This window comes from Crinia signifera, chromosome 7 (assembly GCF_055691185.1).
Source record: "Crinia signifera chromosome 7, ASM5569118v1, whole genome shotgun sequence".
In the NCBI taxonomy this organism is placed as follows: Eukaryota; Metazoa; Chordata; class Amphibia; order Anura; family Myobatrachidae; genus Crinia; species Crinia signifera.
Genome location: NC_139223.1, coordinates 63,215,970 through 63,222,149, shown reverse-complemented (window position 1 = coordinate 63,222,149; position 6,180 = coordinate 63,215,970). Strand labels below are relative to the sequence as shown.

Sequence of the window (6,180 nt, the reverse complement as noted above, 5' to 3'; positions counted from 1 at the left end):
CTATGCAACCAAGCATCTGACTTGCCTTCTTCATTGCTTTGTTACATTGCCTACCTGCCTTTAAGTCCCCTGAAATAGTGACACCTAGATCCCTCTCTTCCTCAGTAGTTTCCATTATAGTGCCATTTATACTATATTTAGTCCATGATTTTGCATTTTTTGGCATTAAACTGTAGTTGCCATTCTATTGACCATTCCTCTAATCTACCTAGATCCTCAATCATTTGTTTTTACCCCTCCTGGTGTGTCTACCCTGTTGCATACCTTTGTGTCATCTGCAAAAAGGCACATTTTACCCTCAATTCCATTTGCAATATCACCAATAAAGATATTAAAAAGCACCGGTCCAAGGCGAGGTTTGTCATGAAAAGGACTTCAGTGGTTAATATCAGGAAGGTTTTGGTGGTGAGTAAAGATGCCCAGCCCATGAAGTCAGATATTATAAAGGCTGTCCTGTCATTGGACTCAGAGAAAGCCTTTGGCTTGGTGCACTGCCCACATTTATTCGATAAACTGTATAGCTTTCTTTTCCTCCTATGCTTATACACTAGTTACAACTCTGTATTCCTCAAAATGCAAATTCTCTGTTGCGGCTTGTTATCAGAGTTCTTTGTAATAGGACGAGGCACTAGACAGGGTTGCACACTGTCGCCCCTGCTATTTGCTGCTGCATTGGAGCCACTAAACAATCAACACAGCACCATGGGAATACAATGGGGTAAATAGACCCGTGCCTTGCCCTCTTTTCAGATGACATGCTGCTATTTATGTTGTACCTTTCTTTGACCATTCCATTTGTGTTTAACTTGATACAAGAATTTGGGGAATTTTATATATCAATATAAAGATCAATATCCATAAATCCGAATTGCTCCCAATATCTGAACCCCCAGGATGTACTGTTCTTTGATGCCCTTTCCGTTCTATAAAAGTAGTAACCTCGCACATTAAATACTTGGGTATCCAGGTCCCCACAACTATTGTATCTCTTTAAAACTGAATTTTACTAAGGTACTCCAAGAAATTACTAAAAACCTAGAGGGTTGGCAGGATTTGCCACTATCTTTTTCGGGTCAGATAGCTCTTGTAAAAACTGTAATATTCCCAAAACTCTCCTACAGTACGTGATACAGATGCTTCTGGTAAAGTTGGCTAGGATGGACTTGAATCGTATGAATGTCATTTTTTGGAACCACAGTTTACAGTCTGTAATAATAATCTGTTGAAGAAATGGAGTAATGATATGTCTTCTAGTGGAATGTTTTGCCACTTTGACAACACACTGACAATACTACAATCTTCTTCATTACAAGAAGTACATGTGAAGACTCTACAGAGCCTACATTTCACAGGTTCAAACTAAGCATTTCCTCGTGGAGGAGTCAAGAGGCTGATTGAAGTGTTCTCACTCATCTGCCAAATTTTTCCATAATTTTTGGGAATGCGGACATATAAAGCGCTTTTGGTACAAACTATTAGCATTCATTAATACAGGCTTTCAAATAAAAGCCACCCTTGACCAAAGGGCCTTTTGACTGGTGGAGTTTCACTGTTGGAGGTTGCCTCCAACTTCCATACAATTGATACCTTTTTTAACAGTGTTGGTCATGGTGGCAAAACAGGTGATATTACAATTTTGGATAACAAGAAAATCCCCCACATTGAGAATACTGCAAGACAAGTTACTCCGATTGATATATTATTATGACAGGTACTTCACATGTCTGGATATAGAAAAAAGAGTTATTAAGTATTATGAGAAATGAGGTTTGTGTGTGTGTGTATATATATATATATATATATATATATATATATATATATATATATATATATATATATATATATATATATATATATATATATATATATATATATATATATATATATATATACAGTATATCCCTTTTGCTGGAGCCCACTCGTACAGACATATTCCTTTTATTCAAAAACACTGATTGGTATCATTATCGAAAAATAAGACTCAATGTAAGGCTTTAATACTCAATTTATTATCTATTAAAGAAATTAGCAATGTACAATTTGTCAAATGTGATTCTTATAGCAATGTATAATTTGTAGGTAAGGTGAAATGGCAAAACTCACCACCCCCTCCCTCCCTCTCTTCCTTTCCTTTTACACCACCCCCCTTCACACTTTATTTTAACTGGTTATATTTCTATAAAAGTTTACAGATGTTCTCAATATTTCAGATAACTCTTCAATAGTTGTAGATCCAACATTATTTTGGAAAGGTGCGAGCGCTTTCGGAGAAGTTTCTGTTCACAAAATACTCGCAGCCTGAGTGAAAGGCAGGGGGCATTTGCTAGGGTCCACCCAGCATTTCATGGTCGTGCTCACAAAAATGGTGGGTGCGCCCATGGAAACACTGGGTGAACCCCAGCAAACTCTGGTGTGGCCCTGCCTGCTTGGGGTGGGCGGATGACGTCACATGACATCAGCACCCCAAATTCGTTGGGGATGGGGGTGCAAATTTAAGTAGCGAAAATACGCCGCCTAGCGAGCAGGTGTGAATTACCCCCATTGTTTTGATTTCAAGAAGTTTTGTGTAACACAACCATAAACCGGCCACATTTAATATGGACTTACAGGGATGTGCACCGGGCACTTTTCGTGTTCCGTGAAACATGTTTTGGGCCTGTATCGCAGGCAGTGTTTTGGATCTGGATCTGTACCAAAACACCACCATTTTCGTGTTTTGTGTATCGTGTTTTGGGTTCTGATTTTTTTTTTTTTAAGCATAAAATCTGCTAATATTGCAGAATTTGTTTTTTTATTGCTCCTACCCAAATTATAATTCACTATAATTCATTTCCACTCATTTCCAGTCTATTCTGAACACCTCACAATATTGTTTTTACGGCAAAAGGTTGCACCGAGGTAGCTGGATAACTATGCTAAGCCACACAAGTGGGTGGCACAAACATGTGGCTCATCTAGGAGTGGCACTGCAGTGGCAGATAGAAGGGTTGTTTGAAAAACTAAGCTCCAAAAAGCACATAATGGCAAAAAAAGGTGCAAGATGGAATTGTCCTTGGGCCCACCCACCACCCACCCTTAAGTTGCGCAAACAGGACATGCACACTTTAACAAACCAATCATTTCAGCGACAGGGTCTGCCACATGACTGTGGCTGAAATGATTGGTTTGTTTGGGCCCCACAAGAAAAGAAGCAAGTCACCTCTCCCTGCACAAACTGGCTCTATAGAGGCAAGATGTCATCCTCAGCCTTATCAAATTCATTTTAAAGAACATCATCTTCTCCACATTTTGTGGAAGCAACCTTCTACACTGCTCACTGACCAGGTTCCCCGCTGCACTAAAAACTCTTTCAGAGTACACACTGGAGGGGGGACAACTCAGGTAAAATAGAGCCAGTTTGACTTTGTACAGGGGCTACCAAACTGCGTTTTTTGTCCTGCCAGTACAGGTAAGGACTGTCTGACAAATCTACTTGGATGCTGTCACCAAAGTAATCCTCCACCACAGTGATGGGAAGGTCCGACATCGCAACAACCAACACCCTTTGTCTCTCCTTGGGGATTTGTGATAAAATGTCTTTAGGAGGGTGCGGTTGTTTGCAGTTGCTGCCGGTGGTGTGTACTGTGCTCGGTCCTGTGCCCGTAATACACGTTTAGAATGGACGTAGTAACTGATATCAGCTTCCTAACTAAGGTCATTGGGAAGAATATCAAATTTACAACCACCAATGGATTCTTTCAGGGCGTGCCAATGAGTATTTATGCGAGCCATACAATCAATTTAAGAAAAGTTAAGGATTTAGCAACTGGGAAAGAAGTGCCTGGAACAAAAATCCTCTTTGGGCATACCATTCTGAAAGTAGAACCAAGAAGAATCGTCTGGTCCTTCAAGTCAAGAGCCAGAATACAGCTAATGAAAGAGATAAAACCTTATCACAAGAGAGCGTTGAAGATGCTGGGAAACCTGCCGGGGAAGTGAGAGAGCCTGATCTACCTGCACCGCATGGGATGCATGACAGTATCCTACAGGCCATTAAAAGGGCAGCTGAGGATGAAGATGCAGACTATGTTGTGAAAGACCAGTTTCAGCCTATGCTTGGTCCTGCAATTCGACATCTACAGAGTCAGAAAGTCCTGAGCTTAGGTGCAGTGGAACTGAACTTGTGTCGCCATGGAAAGTTGTACTGGCTGCAGGTGGCTACGAAAAGATGCGTTTATCTTTTTGATGTCCTTCTCTTGGGGCCTGGAGTTTTCAGAAAAGGGCTACAAATGGTGCTTAAAGACAAAAGCATTCTAAATGTGGTCCATGACTGTTGCTAACTAGGGGATGTCTTGTCCCACCAATATGAGGTGGTTCTTCAATGTCTTTGATGCACAGGTAGGAGATGTATACCTGTTCTTCATGGAAACCAGGGGCTTCATTCCTAATCGTACGTGTTCACTTAAGGAATGTTTGACTCTACATTTCGACATGCCATTTTCACAAGTTTCATTCCTGACTTACAAGCAAACTGTAATAAAGGATAACCCCAATATATGGCTTGATCGTCTAATGTCTACACCCCCGGTTCTCAAACTGTGGGTCTTGACCCCAAAGTGGGTCCCGACCTTCTCAGCATGGGGTCACGACTCCATGTTGCTGACCATCAGGCTGATGACTTTTCTAATCTCAGTCAGTGATTCAAGGAGTCTGAAAAATCTGTTGAGTTGTCTGTTATTTTGGACTCCTCACATCATTTTGTGCCTCTACAATGCTGCCATGCATGTGCTGTCTGCTGACTACACATGTGATGCCCTTTGCAGTAACTTGCTCGGGTCCCGTAAATTATTTTTATTGCTTGATGGGGTCCCAGAGCTAAATAGTTTGAGAACCCCTGGTCTACACATTTGCTGAAAGAATTGGCTCTGGAAGTCTTACACCACTAGGCTCTGCGCCTAGCACTGTTGGATGCCATGTTAGCTGATTTTACATCATTGGTTGATGGGTATTTAAATACATATAGCCAAGGATCAGGGGATGATTTGGACCGCACTGAGATCTGGTTGTGTGATGCAGGGTGAGAGCGACAGCGGCGGGTTCCCGGAATAATAATCGGAATATCTTCATCTGCATTGCAGTGTGTCTGTGAATGTGACACAGTCATGTACATGTTATCTGTGCTTAACCCCTTCCTGACGCAGCATGTTTTTGCCTTCCTGACAGAGCCCTTTTTTTCAAATCTGACAATGTATCACTTAAGTGGGGATAACTTTTTTTTGCTTTTACTTATCCCAGTGATTTTGAGATTGTTTTCTCGTGACACATTGTACTTCAAGTTAGTGGTAAATTTGGGTCGATACAGTCTGTGTTTTTTTGTGAAAAATACCAAAATGTCGTAAAAAAATGGAAAATTTAGCAATTTTCAAAATGTTAAATTTTCTGCTTGTGAGACAAATAATCATACCACTCAAAATAGTTAATAACTAACATAGACCATATGTCTACTTTATGTTTCCATCATTATTTCAGCCTCCTTTTAATTTTTTTGGACACTAGGAGGCTTAAACTATGAATAGCAAATTCTCAAATTTTCAAGAAAATTTCAAACACTGATTTTTTTTGGGACCAGTTCAGTTCTGATGTGACTTTGAGGGACTTGTATGTGAGACACCCCCATAAATGATGCCATTTCAAAAACTGCACCCCTCACAGTATTCAAAACAGCATTTTGGAAGTTTGTTAACCCTTTAGGTGTTTCACAGGAATTAAAACAAAGTGTAGGTGAAATTTCAAAATTTAATTTTTTTTGCAGATTTGCAATTTTAATACATTTTTCTAAGGAACACAGTAGATTTTACTAGAGAAATGTGACTAAAAATTGATTCCCCCAATTCTTTTGTTTTCATAAATATCCTATATGTGGCCCTAGTGTGCATGTTGACCAAACCACAGGCTTCATAATAGAAGGAGCACCTACTTGATTTTGGAGCCTCCTTTTTATGAGATTATTTTTTAGGCACCATGTAGGTTTCTAGGCACCATAAGATGCTAAAAGTTAGGAACCCCCCCACAAGTGACCCCATTTTGCAAACGACACCCCTCTGGGAATTCATCTAGGGGTATAGTGTACATTTCAAACCCCCAGGGGTTTCACCAATTGTGGTACAACTGGGCTGTGCAAATGAAAAATTACATTTTTTA

The 6,180-nt window shown here is 40.2% G+C and overlaps 1 pseudogene; it reads left to right on the top strand.

Annotated features, from left to right (window-relative positions):
* The first annotated feature begins 3,657 nt into the window (after positions 1 to 3,657).
* LOC146021194 (piRNA biogenesis protein EXD1 pseudogene) lies at positions 3,658 to 5,060 on the top strand (annotated as a pseudogene).
* The last annotated feature ends 1,120 nt before the right edge of the window (positions 5,061 to 6,180 follow it).